This window comes from Ochlerotatus camptorhynchus, unplaced genomic scaffold, assembly GCF_037179485.1.
Source record: "Ochlerotatus camptorhynchus isolate MF236.1 unplaced genomic scaffold, CSIRO-AGI_Acam_v1.1 ptg000345l, whole genome shotgun sequence".
Lineage (NCBI taxonomy): Eukaryota > Metazoa > Arthropoda > Insecta > Diptera > Culicidae > Ochlerotatus > Ochlerotatus camptorhynchus.
The window spans coordinates 736,636-759,488 of NW_027040833.1; the positions used below are offsets into that span (position 1 = coordinate 736,636).

Consider the following 22,853-nt stretch of genomic DNA (forward strand, 5'->3'; position numbering starts at 1 on the left):
AGATTTTTATGCCTCAGAAAAATCCCACCGACCTCGATTGGGATTGAACCCAGACCCATTGGGGTGTTTGAAAGCAGTCACGCTTACCACTACACCACCGGCGCCGGCTAAACTGTCGCAGCTGTCGATTGGCTCTACAGCTAATAGCGTTGTAGTGTGATCGAAAGGTCAGCGCTGAATCCAGGATGACGCCAAGATCACGAACTTGAAAATCGCGCTCAAGGGGCTGACCATCAATTGAATAATCGTACGTAATCGGATTGATCTTACGATGAAACATTATGTATAACATTTACATTTGTGGATGCTTAACGTCAGCATGTTCCGCATGCACCAATCAGCAAAACTATTCAGCAGCAGTTGTAGAGCATAGCAGTCCTCGATACCTTGTTACTAGGCAGATACTCCTATGTCATTTGTAGTGCAACAGCCATGAAACATACACAGATAAAAATTCTGAATTTTAATTGTGATGTAAGCATTCATTCACGTAGACTTGTATTTAATTTCACGCAACCGAGCAACTTGCAAACAATGTTGTTTACAAAGATGGGCTTTTGTATACAATATTTACTACATTGCATGAAATGTGTCAGAACTTTACATGATATATAATGTAAACGTATATGATAGGGGAATTTACGTATTCTCGTCAATCTAAGCAGCGTCTGCACTTCTACTAGCATTTTCTCAGCGTCACGCACATATATGATGTGTCTGTTTGTTTACATTCATCTGCTGCTTGCTTCTCTATCCATTCCAATCGACAGAATTTTTCAAAACGGTTTGAAAGCGTTTTTACAACGCTCCAAACTTCTCAGGTGAGTGTGACTATTGTCGGCAGTCTCTTTTTCTTCGGCAACCTTCCCATTAGAACTGCGTGTTAACCAGCTGTTCTATTATCGGCAACTCGAAATCAACCTCATTTTGTAGTGTGTATGCTTTATTTGAAGAAAAATGTAGCATTACTGGATTGCTCGATCGTTCAAATATAATCAGATTGAAGCTGAAAGGCTAAACAATCGTTTGGACACATTCAGGGAAGTGCGTTGATGGGAAAACATAGTGAAATTAACGTTTAAATTTTGGTTGCCGAAAACAGTCAATGGGTGCCGAAGCCAACATTTACCCTATGTGACGCTCCATTTATGTGCATCATATTGAACAGAAATTTACGCTATTTTTTCGAACTGTGTACATTTTCTGGAATGAAATGTACACTGCCGACCAATTTGTTTTGTTTACCGAGTGATAGAGGAGATGGTTGTTAACTGCCCATGCTAAGGAAGATCCCCGTTTAATCTACAAAGTTTAGTGCAATGCCATCTATATGGTGGATAAGGCTGTTGGAAAGGTTGTTGATTTCTAAATACTTCGGAGCAAAATGAGCTTACTGATTTCATGCCACGGAAGCATACATGGAGGCTTGATCTATGCTCGTTCCCCATGAATTTCGAAGATTCAAACCTGATGGCTGTTTTTTTTTTCTTATGACACACAGCTAAAAAAAAGTACATAGTTTAAATTTACGTTACTATGATGCACAAATGGAGCGTCATATAACATACAAGTTTAGATTATAGATCGTGTAAATTTATGAGACATGTCGTGCAATATTCCATATATTGTATGCAACTGTCCTCTTTTGTTTGCAACATTTATTGCAAGCTGCTAGTTTACGTGAGAAGGAAGTTTACATGTATGAATGTTTGTAAGTTGGGGTTTTTCACAGTTTTGCCCTAAAATCTCCTATTTTGCATGATTTGAATGCTGTATCTCAAGTACCGATGATATAGACGGATGATTTCTTCGGCAAAGTTGATCAGGAGGTCAAGGACTGTTGGATGATGAACAGAACAATTCGGAATTATTCCGCTAGGCGGCGCTAGTGAGCATTCGAAGTGTATATGTTTGTGCTGCTGTATCTCAAGATCCTGACTATTTAGAAGGATGATTTCTTGGGCAAAGTTGATCAGGAGGTCAAGGACTATTGGATTATGGACATTACAATTCGGAATTCCCCCGCTAGGTGACGCTAGTGAGCATTTGAAGTTAATATGTTTGTACTGCTGTATCTCAAGATCCTGACTATTTAGACGGATGATTTCTTCGGCAAAGTTGATCAAGAGGTGAAGGACTGTTGGATGATGGACAGAACAATTAAAAACTCCCCCGCTAGGTGACGCTAGTGAGCATTTGAAGTTAATATGTTTGTACTGCTGTATCTCAAGGTCCTGACTTTTTAGACGGATGATTTCTACGGCAAAGTTGATAAGGAGGTCAAGGATTTTGATTTTTTGGCATTTGAAATGAATATGTTTGTGCTACTGTATGTTCATGTATTCTTCTTGTGTGTGTGTGTGTGTGTGTGTGTGTGTGTGTGTGTGTGTGTGTGTGTGTGTGTGTGTGTGTGTGTGTGTGTGTATGTGTGTGTATGTGTGTGTGTGTGTGAGTGTGTGTGTGTGTGTGTGTGTGTGTGTGTGTGTGTGTGTGTGTGTGTGTGTGTGTGTGTGTGTGTGTGTGTGTGTGTGTGTGTGTGTGTGTGTGTGTGTGTGTGTGTGTGTGTGTGTGCGTTTGTGTGTGCGTTTGTGTGCGAGCCACAGGGACACATCTGCGGTACTTATCCAACGGAACATTTAAATGTCTTCTTCATCGCTCTCCTCGTTAAGTTCACCGGGGTCATCATCTTCTTCGTCACTCTCTTCGATGAGTTCACCGGAGTCATCCGCTTTTCCATGGTTTTCATCGCTGTCATCTTGTTTCAAGGTGTATTCGTCCAGCCTCTCTTCGAACCTGGCATCAGTACTTCTCGATTGTCTGCTCTGGTTAAAGAAACAGGCAAGCTTTGGGACAGACCTAGTCAACATTTTCTTCCGGAGACGTTTTCCGAGCTAGTTATGGCCGAATGAATTTATAAACCGTATGGCAACGTTCACCGGACTGCTCGTCAACAAAGTTCATGGTATAAGGCTGGATGTTTCAGGAAAAGAAAACAAAACATTTATGATTGTGATTCGGTATACTATTAAATCTTAGCTTACCAATTTTTCAATGAAATTTTCTAGATGCATGTACTTATGTATGGATGGCTGCAATTTCATTAGGTATGGGAATTCATTGAAAATCTGCTTTTCAAGAGTGTTATACAACTCCATAACTTTGGTAGGATCCAAAACTCTAGAAGAAAGCGCCAGGCAACTGATGAGCCGCAGATTTTCCACCAGGTCCTTGTGTACGCCGATGATTTTTGCAAATTTTCTGGGTTCTGCCAATAAACAGCGGGCCATATTGCCATTATTGCAGCTTCCGGACCCACCAATCTTAGGACGGTTGATGTTCATGCCATACTCCCGTTCTAGTTCATCAGCTATTTTACGGGCTTTCTTTTTAACTAGGGGATTCGTGTATGCCGGGTGGTCTGGAACGGATTTTTTCGCTGCATTTTTGATCAACCATTCAACGGCGTTGAGACGTGAATGAAAAAACGATGGACCAATATGGGGATCAGCATTCGGAACACAAAGTGGACATGTGTATCCTGATTCCCTACAATTGTATTGGCCGCTTTCCCATCTATCATTGTATACATTGCCGAAATATAAACGCACACACATACATCACCGGAAATTACTTCCACCGGATCCAGATTCAAGGAATCAACCTCTGCAAAATACTGCTCAAACATAGACTTGTTAAGCGAGTTGGTCTCTTTAGTCCAATTCATAGAGCATATTCTGCAGAACGAATCTGACTGGGGATTTGGGTTCCGCCAAATATCCTCTCCTCTTTCGGATACTAACAACAGGCTCATAAAATGCTCGGAGAGAAGAGAATCATCCTCTTTTAAAAGGCCAGTCTGGTTGTAGTGCGTAAAACCTGTAGCGGAGGCCGGACCAGTCGTGACATGCAATTTACAAGTCAACACTTTCTGGTTTAACTTTGAAATCCTGTCTGTTACATCATCCAGTTGTAGAATCCGTGTCAAATCGCATATAACCATATTACGGATTGAAACACTTGATGATAAGTATCCTTTTTCTCGGTTTGGAGTTGAGAACGGTGGAATTATAGCGTTTCTAAATTCAGCTACTTTTTGCCAGGGCTGCAAAATTGCAATACCTAAATGGCACAATAACAATGCACATCTCTAAAATTGATCAAAGATTTAGAAACTTGACCTTTTTTAAACAGAAAATTGTTCTACTAAGTTTTTTTATATATACGTTAATTAAACTGTCTTACCTAGATGCTTCTTACTGAATCGAGCCAGCTCTCCATATTTGGTTTTACTTAACCCAAGTTTTGATTTTATCGCCAAAGATGACTCCTCCGAACACAGAGATGTTCCACGAACAGAGTCAACGGATTCGATAGTCTCTTTTGCCCAAAACTCACCGCCGCTCAACAAGTGCTGTAAGATTTGAGAAGTTGCTGGATTAGCAGCCTTTATGGTAGCAATTTTGGCTGAATACAGCAAGTTATCAAGACCTTGTTCTTTGAAAAGTCCCATACTCCGTCTGTATTTCGAAAATCTTGTCAACTGGCTAAAAAAAATCTTTCCTGATTTGTTACATGTTCCATTTTCGGTTTTCACAAAGTGTACCCCCATATAGAAATCAAAGACGTAGTCCTACGTCAAAATAATAATAATGTTAAAATCCTTAATACAGCGATATACAGTTGATTTAAGAACTTACCGAAATAATTTCAACCACTTCTCGTTAATTTTGCAACTATTTACTTTCGAGTGGACTGCTGCGAAAGTGACGACTCTTGACACTTAAAATCGTCACTTCAGTACGACTTTTTTTTTTACCGAAAAACGACTGTGAGAATAATGTGAAAGTTCATCGGGTTCATCCCAAGTGACTTCTCTCACCTCACTCGCCAGCCGGAATCGGGTGACATAAGTGACTCGAGTCACCTCACCTCACGCACCGCGCAGAATAACCCTGAATATGTATTACCAAACACCACTTATTCCGTCGTCTTTAATTTTCAAATATTTTTACAATATCAATCCACACTGCACTGCAAGGTGTCGAAGAGTCCTTGGTTCAAGGGGTTGGAGGTGAATCGAGACTTCATATGTCTGATGTCTCACCTCATGTCCAATCACTATTCGTTAAACGCTCACTTGTTCCGTGTTGGGCTGGGGGACAGCAATCTCTGTGAATGTGGACAAGGGTACCTGGATGCAGATCACATTATTTGGTCTTGTGCTGAGCATCATGGAGTCAGATCTAAGCTATACGATTCCCTTCGTGCTCGAGGTAGGCAACCTAATGTTCCAGTTCGTGATATTTTGGCTAGACGCGGTCTGGAGTTTATGAAACTCATATATGTTTACTTTAAGAATATTAACCTTAAATTGTTAGTTTGATTAACCTTGTGTTTAGTTTGTATTTTGTACGTGTGGGGTTTTTTTCAATGTTTGTTTTCAAGATGAATAGAAATAATTTCATGTTTAAGGATTAATTAAATATTGTATCGTAGGCCACATTTCAAACCTACTTCTCCGTTTTCCCATCTAAAAAATAATAAATCTTTACTAACCTCTAGACAACCGCGAGTACTCGGTCCAGTTCCTATAACTTTAAACATAAGACAGTAATAACGTATAACGAAAATGATAACTCGGCTCTGTAAAGTTTATTCGATTGAGCCTGTACAAATAAAGGTATTATAAAAAAGAATCCACACTGTCAGCGTGATGTGCGGGAAAGCTTGCTGTCCGATTCCGATCGCTAATCAGGAGACGTCTTTTTGCCCTAAACGGTGTGAACAGTAAATGTTGAAAGCTCTGCTGCCGCCATGTTCTGTTTTAGGTTTAATAGTTTCAGAATATCTTCAACGAATGATTGAAGTGTTACTGGTACTTGTGGGGTCTCGCCTTCAATTTCGGATTGAAAAATAGACTTCAGCCCGCAGACGAATACCAAGCTTTTGAATTGGTCGATGGCAATCTGCTAAAATCTTCAGACTTTCGTGCACTGATGTTCCTGGGTATGTTACGAAGTCTTCCGCATCACGCTTGGAATATTTTGTTAAAAGTCAAAAGCTGGTCACCGAAGGTCTATTTGAGGTTTTCTATGGTTTCTTTAAATTGAATGTCCTTCGGAAGTTTCAGGAGAATAAAGTTGAGGTATCCAGCGTGTGTTGTTGTTTCCAGTTTGCGCAGCAGGAGCCTTACTTTGGCAACATCATCCAGATTGCGGGCATCGCTTTCAAACAGGTCACTGTATCGAGAAAACCACCGATCAAATGTAATCTCGGATTCCGGGTTGTAGCTGAAATCCGTGATGTTCGACCCGTGCTGCTAAGCGTTCCAAAAAAATTGCCAGTTGCAGAATCGAGTGATGCTATTCAGGTTCTCCTGCTTGATTAGCTGCATCACCTTAACCATCTTCCATTTCTCCAGACACTTCCAAAATTCCTCGTCGTCAAATGAAAGATCTTGACAAATTCTCTTGAGAGCGTGTATTATTTAGAACTACAGTAGCCCCTCCATATAGTGTCAACCATAAACTAGTTATCTGCAGAAAATCAGCTCAATTGGTTGAAGGACAGCTGAGAAACAGGGCTGGGTGGACGTTACCACCCACGCAATATATGGAGGGGTTGCTGTATTCAGTGGATGCCAAGAGAATGAAAAAAAATCTTTATCGTTATTGTGATGGCTTGTCTATTATCAAGTATCATAGTATCGAAGGGCCAAAACTGTGTGCTCAAGGACTTTGTTTAACCTTCTGACTATAATAGGTAAATGTATAGCCGATGCCATAATTCAACTTTTACGAAAAATGCAAAAAGCCCCCTATTCCGCATCCCTGTTTACACCATCATCACAAACACACGTAAGAACTCAAGCTTGTCCAGAAAAAAAAAAGAATAAACTAGAGATTTTCGCGACCGGAATCAGCGATTCTGGTGGATGCAACAATCATCCGTTGCCGATGAGGTGGTAAATCCTGTCATGTATGAACGGCTCAAGTGCGACCAACAAAAAAAAATCCAAACTCATAGTCAAGTCCAGATTGTACGTGCTGCCACGTTTGCAATTTCTCACTTTTTTCTCCGAAACTACAACTGGTGCGGGCCGAGTATGCACCCATCATTGATGGATCTGGACCGCTCGCCGCCACGGTAAACGTATTTTAGCGTTCCATCGTGTTCGATGTCGGCGGACGATTCAAAATTCGAAAGCGATTGGACTGGCACTTTTTATCCGTGGGCCAAACCGGGTAGAAACGAACGATTGAATTAATTGAATATTGTTCGCGAGTTACAACGTGTGGAGGCAAGGGCTCCGGTTCGAGAGGATCATCTCGCTTACCGTGTTTTTTGTGACACTTTTGAACGTTGGAGGTGTTGCGTTTGGATGGAGGATTACTAATTGGATGAGCGATTGTTTTTTGCGGGTTGCAGCGGAATCTGCGGATACACAGTTGAGTGCTGGCAACAGGTGTGACGTGTCGTAGTAAGGTTGAATGACTATGGTTATTCGAAATTTCAACGGCAGCTGAGCAGACTTTGCTTAGGCGTCATCCGGCAAATTTGAGGAATTGCTGTATTGTTTAAAATTGAAGCCACCCCCATGAAACCGCACGGTCGTAAACTGCTTTAATCACGTGCTCCAAACCAATTGTTTCAGGTTATAAATTTCCCGAGTCTGATCTCGACGACCGACTTCGTCGGGAAATTACGCATGCAAGATGTGTACTGACTGCGTTTTTCCTCGTTCATCATAACCGGTGTTGCGAGCGGCGTAAAACCTGAGCAAGGTAAGAAAAAGCAGTCAGAAATCACCACCGTCTGTGTGTCTGTCTACAACGGAGAAAAAGGCCAAGACCATAAAAATACCGCAACATGTTCATTATAATTCTATCGGCACGTTTTCGACCTCCCCGGTGCGGTGCCGAGCCGTGTTCCCGAGGGTTCATGGAAAATGTGTTTTCTTCTTCCGTAGTCTGTGCACATTTAACCCGCTCTCTACTCGAATGGTTGCAGGCACACAGCTGCGAGGTTTCAATATCTTCAGGTGTGAGAAGAAAACCTTGAAATATGTACTGGGATTGGAAAAATTACTCTACTTTTCTGCTAGGACGTCGCGAATGCGATGGGAACAGGAGGATGAAATGTTTCCGTGGAATCTTGGGTCGAATGTGTTGCTTTATCAAGGGTAAAATTTCAATTAAATTAACTTGTGAATCGAGAAATTAATGAGCTCATTTGAGCACTCAACGAATCTTGTTGCCCTCTTATGTGTCATTGAAATGTGTCATCTCTTAGTATTATTTGTTCCCTAGCCGTGATGACTATTTGACCCATTCCATAAAGTTCTTCACCGCGGCTTCTCAACTACATCTCTTATTCTTTATGCTGTTAAAATACTCTGAAGCTTACTTTTGACAAAGCTTGAAAAACAAGTTTGACATTTGAGTAATATCACATCATTTTTACTTTCCGGATAATTTACAGTAACTGACAAATCCCGAAGGCTGCAAACAGCGTGTCGATGTATTCTAACGTGGCTGATTCTCGGCAATGCGATGATCAATCGTCGTGATTCCCCGAGTAGGAACGAATATCTCGATACCTTAAATTGGTATGGATGAGCCTGGCATAAGAGGTAAAATACCAAAAAATTATACCAAAAAAATCCTGATGGATTTGGGCGTCTTAATGGAATACCTGTATAATGAGAGAGAGAAGGATTAGTAATTTCCATTTAATTGATGATGATAGTCCCACCTCTTACCCCTACAAAGGTTTGAGCTAAACGAGTTATCTTTAAGATAATTAAATATAAACATTTTAACCAGGTTTGCAAACTAAATCGAGCTGGTTACAATTACAGATTATAATGTCCTATTAAATATGCTATAGGCATCAACCAAAAACATTCAAAGGTGTAACTTGTTATCAAGAGTCCAAGTATAGTCCTCGACAATACTTCCATTTACACGTGACCTGGGATTTACACGTTTAAGCTTCCGCAGTGCCAGGACTATATCCAAGGACATAGAATTCCATACTTCTTGGCAATTTTCTTGATGACATTGTCAATATGAGAATTGAACTTGAGTTTGTCATCAATAATCACAACAAGATATTTAATTTCCTGAACGCGATCAATTGTCTCATCATCAATAACAACAGAGACATCATCATCTACACGATTCCGCGAAATTACCATGAATTTAGTTTTACTTATATTCAATTTCAATTGTTCATACTTCAACCAGCTACTTAGAGAACGCAAATCTTCATTCAAGCGTGAAACGGCTTCTTCTAAATCTTTAGCTGCAATGAATAACACAGTATCGTCAGCAAAAAGATTAATATCACAAAACCGTAAGACTCGTCGCATGTCATATTAAATAAAAGGGGCCCTAATACACTTCCCTGAGGCACTCCAAGGTCATTGTCAACGGGACAAGATACAAAATCATTAAACACAGTCCTTTGTGTTCTGTCAGATAAATAGCTTTCAAATCATTTGTATGCAGAACCCGAAATTCCAAAGCGCTTCATTGTTCTCAACAATAAGGGCCTAGAAATTGTCTCAAAAATGCTTATCCTTGACAGATACGCGTATATCGTCTACAATGTGCAGACTTCTTCAGTGTCTTGTACTAATACTCGACTCCAAAAAAATGTTCCCACAATACCATTCCAATACCAAATTTTGATAATGCAATACCAAAAAAATACCACACAGGTATTTTTTTGGTATCCAAATATCATTTTTTGTTATTTTGAAAGTATTTTGCAAGTAATTTTTTTGGTATTTTTCTTTGGTATTTTACCTCTTATGTCACGCTGGTCAATACCAAATTTAGGTATCAGATCAGAATTAGGTCTCATTAGTTATTTTCTCCTGCTCGGGTCAGCCACCATCCAAAAGGTATGGCTATCTATTCTTCAATTGTAACATTTACAAACCCGATTGGTTCGTCAGCCGGAACGAAAAAAACCCGGAAGAGTCCTGAGCAAATTGCGATTCATTTTGACATAACTGGTTCTCGGTAATTTAGTTACCAAATTTTAAGATGGATCCACTATTTGAAAGGGATGACTATCTCCTTTCGAACGGAACCAGAGATGCCAGATTTACAGACATGTCTATGAATTTACTGACTTATATTTTTTCACAGACTTTTTTTTCGTTACAGAAATTTAAATACTTTTTAGTTTTTTTTCACAGATATTTACTTTTGTAATCAAGCGAAAAATTTAAAATTTATTGGATTACACTGTTTTACATCTTTAATCAAATGATGCGATACATTTTACAACACGCATTAGAAACTCACGTGTTTTCAATTCTACCACACGAACGAGCTGTCACTGTTATAGACGGTCATAGTTATAGCATCGACCGAGGTACCGGTTTTTGTTATTATACTGTTTGTTTTGATAGTAACACTGCTCAATCGCTGTCGGTTTTTGATTGTTTTAGTCCATTCAAAGACACTTCACTGAAGTTATTCGTGTACCTCTGTAAACTCTAGTTTTGTGAATTTACGTGAAAAGTGGAAATCAGTTGATTCGTGTTGACTTTATTTAGTTTTACCGTATATTCGGTGTTGTGAAGTTGCCAGTCATCCATAGAATTTTCTGTTTGTTGTGCTAGTGGTGTAACAAAAACCACATTTCGATCGTTCGTCTAACATTCGACGCGCCACCTACATCTGGATTTAGTAATCTGCTTATTGGGCATTTCACGTGTATATGGCATTAATTCCGTCCAACGAAATGACCAGTACAAGCATAGAGGTAACTCTAAGACCAGAAGGTCCCAAAGAAACGAGCTCAACTTTTTGGCTCAGCTCTGGTACTATCTTCGGTCCCAAGCTAATCAATTCACCCCTCGAAACATAAGAAAATCCACTAACCCCTCATTTTATCCGTCAAACTTTCATAGCGTATCAAAACAAACTGGAATTTATACTAGAATGGGGTACGTTAGTCGATTTGCTTGGGACCAATAGGCTAGTCAAGTGGTGAGCCAATTTAAAATCGTTAGTTTCGTATTGATTGTTGGTACAAGTGCGTGCGACCGCTGTGCCTAAAACAGTGAAAGCGGACGAGGACCACATCGAATGTATGGGGTTCTGCGACCAAGTGTATCATGTGAGAAGCATTAACTTGAACTTGCCGTTCGTCAGGATTCTTCGTGAGAGAATCAATTTGTTCTGGATGTGTGACAAATGTAGCAAGTTGATGAAGTAGGCCCGATTCAGAAACACTGTTTCATCCCTTGGCAACGTAATTTCGACGGTGATGGGCAGTCAGCTGACCGGCTTATCGCCCCTCAAAACGCCGTCGAGGTGATACGGAAACACCGATTAAACCGACTACTGGAACAAGAGTCATTGGAACTAGCGATACGCTCGCTGTCAATGATCCATCCAACCTGTTTTGGGTTTATCTTTCCCGGTTTCACCCCAGTGTTAGGAGGGATGTGGTTGAGAAACCAGTTAAAGTCGTCTCTTTAGTGAAAAAAAGGCACCACCCACTATCGATGAACTTCATCTCCTACAAGGTCGGCGTTCCAATGAAACTAAAAGAAAACGCATTGAACTCTGAAACTTAGCCACAGGGGATTGTGTACAGATAATTCGAGGATACTCAGGCGAAAAACAATATATGGCTACGTCCTGATATCCCAGAACTCCCTTCTGTTCCAGAGACTATTCCGGGTGGCTCTCCAATGGGCACACCGTTTGGGACACCAGCACCTCTCGATATGCCAGCCCCTTTAGGTACACCCAGTATAACAGTCACCCCTTAATCCCTTCATCTGACGAATCAACAATGCCCCCAAGACGTACCGTAGAAAGTCTGATGGAAGCCCCCGATCGCCCCAAAACAGTCCCGCCTACCGCCGCCTTCGTTCAACATTCAACGTTCTCGGCCCTGTAGTTGGTGGTGGAAAGGGGGTCTGCCACCATGCTTGCATAGGCAAGTACCTGTGTGATTTAAGTTTATCGTTCCGTGATGAGTTCTCCCATACTCAGGTTATTCTGACCCCGGACCAAAGCGAATTCTCGGTGACGCCCTCTGAAAATCTCTTGAGCCAAATTACTTCTCTACCAGAACGCACCGTATTAAGCATTTTGGGAGTCCCCAGTTCCTCTAAACCAGTCGCGCCTATTGCAGCCAGCGTTCATCCAAGTCGTCCTGGCCCTGAGTTTAGATGTGGATTGAGGGTCTCCCAGCTTGCTATATTAGGCAATTACACACTTAATAGCTAACTTTCACTGCCTGATGATGATCATAATTCCAGTGCCTTTAACTCACCTCAAGCATCTGCCAGTCGACAACAACTGCACTCCGGGACGCATTCTTGCCGTCTGCTCTGAGGAAGCCCCTATCCCGCTCATCGCAGTCGAGCCTCTCCTGCCAGCGACCAGCAGTCGTCCCGGCCCTGCGTTTGAGATGGGAGAAGGGGTTTTCCACACTCCTGTTATTGGCAACAATGATCAACCGACGAATATATTATCGCCTGAAAGTATCTTGGTTTCCAGCGGCCCTACTCGTACATCCTTCCTCCGTCAAGTGACATCTACCAGCTCCCAACTGCAACTACACGCTGAACCTTCCATTGCTCCCGAACAGCCAAGGTCGGACATAACGATTTACTATCAGAACGTTGGCGGTATGAACGGCCTCGTGGAAGATTATCATCTGGCCGTCATGGATCCGTAACCAACATTTTAGTTTTGACCGAAACATGGCTCAATTTTCGAACCATTACAAACTATGTCTTTTTTGCTGGCTACGAAATATTTCGCTGCGGTCGAAACACGAATACTAGTAGGAAAACTACTGGGGGAGGCGTCTTTACCGCAGTTAATTCCAAGCTGAAAGCAGATGTTATCTAGGACGATTCCTGGAGCACGGTTGAACAAGTGTGGGTGGCTATTCTACTTAGTTATGTTATTGACGAAGTTATTGTTCTTGGTGATTTTAACCTACCGGACACTGCATGGACTAAAACCCATAGTGGTTTCTTTTTTCCTGATCACGAGCGTTCATCTTTCCACGTAGGAACCATCCAGCTCCTGGACAGTTATAGTACCGCAATTCTGTCACAAATCAATGGCCTGTTGAATGAAAACAACCGCACCCCGGATCTCTGCTTTGTGAGTGCTCGTGATACAGCTCCTTTCCTCTCCATGGCACCCGAACCTTTAATCAAGGAAGTGCATCATCACCCTGCTTTAGTTATCGTGATCGAAAATAATGTTGCCCATGATTTCACCAGCACTCCAAACGCTGTGTCATATGACTTCCGTAGAGCTGACCATCGCAGTATTGTACATGTGCTGTCTAACCTAGATTGGGAGCATATTCTAGATCCTGTAGACGTCAACATTGCTGCACAAACCTTTTCTCACGTCTTGGCATATGTCATTGACAGACACGTTTCCAAAAAGATCATCCATATCGACTCTCGCGTCCCGTGGATGACGAAAGATCTTCGCTCGTTGAAAAGAACTAAGAAAACTGCTCTCAGAAGATTTACTAAACTCCGCACACTGCCGCTGAAATTCTACTATGTCAGACTCAACCACGAGTGTAAGCGGTTAAGTCGTCTCTGTTTTCAACGCTATCAAAGGAGGATTCAACGGCGGCTAAAATCACACCCGAAGTCCTTCTGGAACGCAGGAAAGTCGGCTTACCCTCTTCCATGATTTTTAATGGTGAAACTGCTGGCAATCAACAAGACATTTGCAACCTGTTCTCAGCCAAGTGTGTTTGAAGACAAGCAACTCTCCGCTAATCTCATTACTTCCGCGGCCAGTAATGTTCCTTTGGTCAACAAAACGCTCAGCATGGTCGAAGCCACTACAGATACGATTTCTAGAGCAGCATCTAAACTTAAGACTTCAGCCAAGGCTGGACCCGATGGTGTTCCGTCGATTATTCTTAAAAAGAACATCACTTGTCTTTTAGATCCACTGCGCCGCATATTCCAGATCTCTCTTTCCAGTGACATCGTTCCGTCTTGCTGGAAGACTGCGGAAAAGGGAAGCAAACGCGACGGAAACAACTACCGGGGAATCACGTCGCGGAGTGCTGTATCAAAACTTTTTGAATTAATTGTCATAGAGTCCCTAAATGCGCATTGCAAGCAATATCTAAGTATAGATCAACACGGATTCATAACTGGGTGTTCCACAACTACGAACCTGCTGTGCCTAACGTCTTACATCACAGACAGTTTGATTGCTCGGACCCAAACGGACGTTATCTACACAGATCTTATGGCAGCCTTCGATAAGCTGAACCACGGAATTGCGATCGCTAAGTTAGATAGACTAGGGATCGGTGGAAATCTTTTGAGATGGTTTCGTTCATACCTCACGGAGCAAGCAAGCTTCTGCGCAAATTATGTTTGTGCAACGTCAGGTACATGTACAACTACCCTACCCTCTGTATGCCTCCGCCATGGCAGGACGGCAAAGCACATCGGTGTGTTTTATTTCATTTATTCGTCTCCTTACTTATCCGTATCACAACACAACGTAGGGATCCCACCCGTGCGCGATCATAATGGTGCCGTGACTCAGCAAGCTTCTGCGGTATACCTCAGGGTAGCCATCTGGGACCATTGGTATTTCTCCTTTACTTCGACGACGTTCACCATGTTATCACAGGGCCACGATTATCGTTTGCAGACGATCTGAAAGTTTTTCTGAGCATCCGCTCACTCGCCGACTGCCGTTCTCTCCAAAATCAGGTTGACATCTTTGCTGACTGGTGTAGTCTAAACCGACTGGTGGTCAACCCAGCTAAGTGTACAGTCTTTACTTTCGCAGCCAAGAAACAACCGATTATTTTCAACTACAAACTACTAGGCACGACTATCGAACGGGTACATTGCGTGAAAGACTTAGGCGTTTTTCTAGACTCAAAGCTGACATACTCACACCATATATCATATGTCGTCAACAAAGCGTCCAGAACTCTTGGCTTTGTCTTCAAGATTACTAAGAACTTCACAGACATTTACTGCTTGAAATCGCTCTATTGCTCTCTCGTACGATCTTCGTTGGAATACTGCTCTGCAGTCTGGAGCCCGAACTACAATAATGGGGCCGAGCGAATTGAATCTGTGGAACGACTTTTTCTTCGCTTCGCGCTCCGTAAGCTGCCTTGGAGATACCCACTTCGTCTTCCAAGCTACGAGAATCGCTGCCAATTGATCAATGTCGAGCCCTTACGTATCCGAAGAAATGTTTTCAGAGCCTAAACCGTCGCCCATACTCTGCAAGGAAGAATTGACTGAGAAGCAATTCTGCAACAAGTGAACATTAATGTTCAACCTCGATCACTACGCAACAGTCTTATGCTAAGAATTCCACTTCTTCTAACTAATTATAGCTTAGGGAGTGCTATTTACGGCTTGCAGCGAGTTTTAAACCGACTAGCGTCAATGTACGATTTCCACTTGACACGGAATATGCTTCGCCGAAGATTCTCTGCCCTTTTTTCTGACCGAAGGCGCTTGACGCCCAACAGCTAAGTGTAAAATTTAAGACTTATAAATTTTTAGTAACTTGACAATGCTTTCCTAGTTATTTTCGTTTGTAACTGTAGTATATGTAGTCTGTATAATCTGTGCTTTTTTTACAACGCATCATTGGGACTATTTCTAGTCTGTTGATGCAAATATAACAAATAAACAAACCAACATGAATGACCATGGCAATAACCATAACATTTCTGACCAAAGCACACTCTTGACATCTGGCTCCATGTTCACGCGAAATATTTAGCTAAGCCTAGAACCCGCATGCTAAAGTTATGAATTGGTTCGTGTCTGATCTATTCTGGACAAATTATTTTTATCTAGATAAAAAAATCGTGTGTTTTTGACAGTTCGGATCACTGCACATTTAAATCGACCGTTTACGATTTTCGAGCATGAGTCAGAATTAAGAATCATGTCGGTTTGTCGGTGGGTATAGACCTGTCAATGTGCTGCCATGTTGTGTCCAAAACGAATATTTTCCATACGATTTGACGGTTTGTTTGAATACGTCAACTCACGTTGGCCGGTCTATAACTTGACTATCTATGGTCACTGTCACTAAAAAAAGAGAATGAAATGGACTGTCTGTTTCCATCCTACACGGAAACAGAAAAATACCCTAAATTTGAGTTGAAAAAACTTTAAATTAGGTATAACGATTATAGTCCCCTTTTGCGTTGATTTTGAATCGGCATTCAAATCATTTTTACTCAATTATTGAGTATATCGTATAAACATAATTTTGGGTAAAAATAAACTAAGACATTTTCAAGTTTTCTACATCGCCAAGTTTTAGTTGCCGAAGTTCAAAACTAATCATTATCGACTATTTCAGCTAAACTCGATGTTGAGTAAAATCAACTTAAATTTGGTTGAAAATTTTCCTTTAGCGCATTTCTCACTTTGGTTTGTGACGTCGTGCAGTGCGGTTTAGATTTTCGAAGTGTTTTTGATTTATTATCGATTGCTGTTTTTGTCGCGTCAAAATACAGCAGGTAAGTAAATTAAAATATAGATAAAGGTTATTAAAAGGAGTCAGATCCCCATCAAGGTGGAAATTGTCATTTCGGTTATCAACCCGATCCCAAAAAACCCCGTCGAAAAACGAAATCGGTTCCGGAAATCGAGCACCAGTTTTTTCGGTACCATAAATATTATCATTAGGACAATTCCAAAGCTGGATTCGCGAAACCGATTTCAAGTCTTAATATATTATAGAGATATGGTAAATGACGGCTTCAGCAATATATAATTTTATTATTGTGGATACATTGTGTTTCAGAGCATCTATTGGCCAAATTTGAGTGCTCTGGGACTTTGTTTACCCCCTATCGATGGTTAAGGTATTGCCGAAGCCGACATTTCCTCTACTTGTTTTCATTATATGAAGCTGAAAATTTCATGTGGTTTTGTCTTTACAGCTTATTCGGCAATAGTTTTCCCAACTGAGAGTATCACCACATCACATCGCACAATGAAACGGCTTAAAAAAAAACTGGATAGTGGGTTTTATCAGAAACTGACTGGTAAGTGTAATTAAGTTCTTTTTTATTCTAAATATGTGTACACGTAGATTTAAGGAAAAAATGCTCTTTAATGAAAACACTTTTCGATTACTTTTTCGAAGGGACGTATCGGCTTTTGTAAACAATGCCTTTGATCGTGGGTTTGACTAAATTGGTAGTTCGCCCACGCATTCTAACACCACTATTAGGCAAGGGAAAATTTCCCATATCTGATGGTAGTGTTGGCATGCGTGGGCGAGCATCTTGTAGAGGTACTAAGAGCAGCATTGCGTCTAACCAAGGTACTTTTGAACAAAGGCATCAAAAGATCCAGCAGCACGCAAAATGCTTGCATCACGGCACTGGCCGCTGAACCCTTGATAAGGTGGATCAGCTTTAATCATCTGGAACCCGGATTCGATGAACTATTGGCAGTAAGACAGACCCAGTCCGTAGCGGAGCCCCACATTATCTGCGTTGCTGAATGTTTCAAACAGGTAAATGATTACGTCTTGTTCAAAGGATCTGTTATTGCATGTGGAAGCTCAAGTGTCTGGGCTGTAGAAGTTTTATTCAAATCATTTGTTGTTTTTGGTACTGAAGTGCCCGTGTTGTTGCGAAAACTGGATGTTATGATCTCTGTTAATGTTTGGGGATCCAAAACCGTAAGCAAATTCAAAACCGTTACAGATTTGTCTTCTCGCTTCAAGGAGTGCCTGAAAAATCCATTGCATAATTAATTTCAAGTGTTAAAACTCTTCCTCGAATAAAATGATTATATTGCATTGTATTAATTTTTTCTCAAAAACAATAAAATTGCATTGCTTAGTATTTTATGAGGGCGTTTATTAATTTTGAGCATTGCAGTAATTTGGTGTAACTCCCTATTATTAATTTATATTACCTGAGTTTTTAACCCAATTAAAGATTTTACCCAAATGTAAGTAAATTTTACTCCCATTTGAGTTATTTTTAGACTGGTCAAAGCTACCTATTAAGAAGTATCTGCATTTTACCTAAAATTAGGTGTATCGATTATACTCAAAATTAGCTTATTGGGCTCCGCAGTTGAGTCAAAACAACTCAAACCTTGGTAGTTTTTCATTTCCGTGTATTCCATCTTTTTATTCGAGAACATCCTTCCCCGGATGCAGTTTTAGTGATGATCAAAGCAGCCGTTTTCGCCGTTTTGTACCTGAATAAGAGTCGTAAAAATGTGGAAAAAGGAAATTCCAAAATGAACTTTTTCAAAGGATCAGGTATGCTATAAGTTTTTTTTATTCATTTCTGAGTCTCCGTATTATATTTGTATAGGCACTGCCGGTCCAAATGGTTCCGCTGCTTCATCCAAAACCGCTAGTCAGAATCAATCCGTCGAAGATCCGAGTTGATCCACCGCTCCTTCCTCGATTTCAGCCGTTACGCACTTTTTCTCTTCCATAAATAAATTTCAATGAGGTTTTATGGAAAACCAATATAAATACTTGCACTATTCATTATGTTGAGTTCCATGTGATTTGAGGTATTGCACGATGCATTTTGACGCATATCAGAATCTGTCCACTTCCCGGAGGTACCCGGTACATGTGAAAGAGGACATTGTGATCATTGGGTCTGAATATGTCCACCATTGATCTTATAGTAAAATTCTAATGTGATTTGAGGTGTCGCATGATGAGTTTTTGATACATCTTCTCTGTTTGTCTTGATCAAGCTTAATAACCTCTGATTGTCCTCAACATGTTGCTGTATGAAGGGCCAAAAACGGATTGGGTAGATCGATAGGCAAAGTCGCCTATATGCATCTACGTAACAATAAAGAATCTCCTTCCAGCAACTTGATCAGCCAATTGGTCAAAAAGACAAGCCCCCAAACAGGAAGATGCCCCAATGAGTGGGGAGAAGAGCCCGCCCTTTATCCACGAAATGTTATCAACAGGGAGTTGGCATTCCCACTCTCCCCGTCCAAATCGCTTCAATCGGGTGCCCGTCCCTTCCCTTTTATATATGTATTTCAATGTATATACGAGTTGATTGTTATGATTACTGTCAATAATACTTACATTTCGATGAAGATCGTGATACTTATCATCACAGAAACCAATCTTGAATCGTAGACCAGGTCCATCAAAAATACACTCGTTCCGAGACGGAGCTCTGTGATAAAGCCATCTTCTTTTTCTTCATCATGTTCGCTCAATACCCGGAATGCATACAAACCAGAACTAGTTTTTTTTAAGTATAAGTATATCCAAGTTACCATATTGTGTCTTTGTGACATTGTCTCACTCTGAACCCACATTCAAAGCTACTTTGTGACTATACTCATATAAAACGTTGTGCAACTTGAATATCCGCTAGGAAACACCAAAGAATATTTAGAGATAAATCTCAAAAACACAGTTTTAACTGATATTACTTTATAAAACTCCGCGCTTTGCCTCTGTTAACCCAAAACCCTAAAACTGATCCAAAGATTATAATATAGAGAGTATAAAATAAAATGTCCACCTGTACTGTATTGTCCATTCAGAAAACATTAGACCCTAACCCACTTACTTGGCCAGACTTCAGCATCAACTGGTGGGCAGTGTACTTTACATTCCAAGTTCCCGTTGTTTCAATTTCATCTCAAATTTGATACTTTACCCATTGAGTGTTGATCAATCACACTACAAATTGTGACCGAGCGCTAGAGGTTGCTAGACTATTAAATAATCTAGTTCCTTTTTAGGATTACATTCATATAAAAAAAATCCAATTTTGGTCAATGTCCATAAAAAATAAATAAAACTACTTTATGACTTAAAGTGCAATGAATAAGCGTTAGTTTCGGGATCATTTTAGTGTTAGAGTTATGTTAGTATTGATCCGTAAACAGCCCTGCCGATCCCTCCAACATTAGTTACAGGCAGTGGTTGTTAAATCATGCGACACTGTAATTACAACTATGTTAGATATATGATTCGTCAAGTTTATACAACTCAATGTTTCAAATGAGGTAAACTATTTATCTTATAATTACAAAAACAAACTTCAAATTACAACAATTATATTTATTCTTGGGCAGGGTCTGACAATGTGAATCTGTTTTTGATCAGTGAACGGGCACCATATGGTAGATTCTCTCACTATAAACCTGGCATTTCTAGCCATTCTGAACTATTTAGTAAATGGAAACCATAACATGGGTTACGCTGCCTCTAACCGGGCCCTCCGCATCCTATCTCTGTCTTATCTCAAATACCAAATGCCAATGGTATGAATGCATCAATATATAAATTGGAAATGACGTTCAATCCAATAAACCCATACCCCACGCACTTGGTCAGGCTTCGGAATCGTCCAGTGGCAGTGCGCTCTACACTCCAAGTTCCCTTTCTTTCAAATTCACCCCAAATTTGATATTTTACCCGTTTGAGTGTTGATTAATCACAACGAAACATTGTGACAGAGCACGGACTTAAGGTTACAAGAGTTTTAAATAATCTAGGTCCTATTTAGGATTACTGTATGCGTGATAATGTTTGCACCATTAAGCAATGTCAAAATTAAAAAAAATCTCAAAGGGGGGATGTTTCTCAGAGCATTAAACTATGTTAATCATCGATCGAGTTTCCACTTGCTGCAATTACGGCCTCCACACGCTTCTGGAATGCACGGCAGGTTCTAATAATGTAGTCTGGATCCATTTCTCTCCAGGTACGGGTCAATGTTTGTCTGAGGCTTGCTGTACTCGGGTGGCGTTTAGAACAGGCCTTGGCCTTCATGACGCGTCATATTGAGTAATCCAGCGGATTAAGATCGGGGCTGGATGGCGGCCACATATCTTTCGGAAGATGTTCCTGCAACCACCTTTGAGTGCGGTTCGAGGTGTGGCACGGAGCCCCATCTTGTTGAAATGCAACATTTGGCTTCGGACCGTACTGTTCTTTGAACAGAACGGAAGAACATACTTATTTAAAATCCCGATGTAAACCTCCGTGTTGACCTTTTCGTCTTGTGGAATGAGCACCAGGTCCATTTTTTGCCATAGGAAGCCACCAATCCAAACACCATAACGCTAGCAGGATGCTTGGTCAGATACACGTTTTTGTACTCGTCGGCCACGTCTTTTACCGGAAGAGAACTAATATACCGGTCGGTTCTGGAATTTGATATGGGATCGACGGTAAACATGCTCTTGTCGGTGAACAGGATTACCGGATTTTTTCGCTTAAGGAAGTTCAAGATTTTCTTGCATCGTTCGACTCGTAGCTTCCGGATGCGGTTGGGAGGTTTTTTCCGAGTCCTCGACTTCGCCCCACAATCTTCCTGATTCCGTGTTCCTTTGCCATTTTCCTTATTGAACGCATTGGATTCACCCGAATCTTCCTTTTGATAGCAGCGATAACCCTCGAAACCCGAGCTGACCTCGGACGACCTGTGGCCACCTTCGCGGATAGTTGTCCTTTCTTTTCTCGGTCCTAAACATTTGTCTATCCCCTTGAGATGAGTCTATTGGTATATGCCATTCGTCTCTCCGGGTCTTGGAACGAAATTGTGTTCAAGTGTACACATTGTCATAGTCTTCCGGTACACCTTGGTATCAGCAAATTTAGTTGGAGGATGTTAAGTGAAGAATCTTGAATACCGGTATTTTTGATTCAGTGTAGAGTCCTACCCCTCAATAGCAATTTTCACAGTTTTTCCAAACTTGTTGTTACGCGTCTTCTGGTCAGAGCAGGGCAGCAGAGAAAGGATCAGAATAAAGGGTGTCCCACATCGAATTAAATCACGGAAAAAACGCTGTACAAAATTACCCATTGGGTATTTTCTCTTGAAAATTTGTGTTGAAGTAGTTTAGAGTGTATTGTTTACACTGTATTTTTATCGATGTTCGAAAGTTGGAAAAAATGGCGTCACCCGAAAAGCAACGTCGCGAATTTATTTTGCGCAAGCACCTTTGAAAATCCTCAACTCTCTCATCGGGACATCGGAAAACAACTCGGAATCGTGCAGTCAACGGTGAGGGTGATTAACCGTTACTACGAAACTCTGAGCATCGAACGGAAGGAGATATGCGGTCAGAATGGATGTTCTATTAATGATCAGGATCACAAGCGTGTCGTGAAAGCGTTTAAGCGGAATCCCAATGCTTCGGTCAGGGATGTGGCCGAAAAGTTGAATCTGTTCAAGTCTTTCGTTCAGAGAGCCAAGGACTGCACAGTGGGGAATGGCTGGCCATTAGACAAAATTGAAAAATTTGCATTTCCTCCTCCATTCTATTTTTTATATCATTCTATACTATTGACCCGTTCAAATCCAAAATATGAACGCAATACAAGAAAATTTGAATTATTTATGCCTTTTTGAAGTTGGTCACCTTGAACTTTTTTCGCATTTTTTCGAAAAAACGGCATTATTACTCAATCAACTGGAGGTTTAACGGTAGCTTGGATTATGGTGACGTCTGAGAGAAAGTTGTTTTAAAAACAATGCATAACAAATTTGTTTCATTAAATTTTGTAGAAAATTATTAAAGTAGGCCTAAATCTTTATTTGATTAAAAAAATAGTGATTTTTCCATATAAATGAAGCTTCAAAGTTATGAAGCCGGGGTTAGCCATGGTTGACACCAGTTGTAAAAGGTAGTTTAAAATGTAAAGTTTCGAATAAGCATAACCTGATCTTGCGCAGACTTGCGCAGGATGCTGATAGTGCGAAATGAAAAAAAAAAGTGTTTGTACTCAGGTGGCATTCTACAATTTTAAATTAGAATCACGATCAGCAGATTGGTTGATTGCGCATTTTTAGTG

The 22,853-nt window shown here is 40.8% G+C and overlaps 1 pseudogene; it reads right to left on the minus strand.

The window, feature by feature from the left end:
* Positions 1 to 2,636: 2,636 nt before the first annotated feature.
* On the minus strand, positions 2,637 to 21,079 carry LOC135709016 (uncharacterized; annotated as a pseudogene).
* Between the last annotated feature and the right edge of the window lie 1,774 nt (positions 21,080 to 22,853).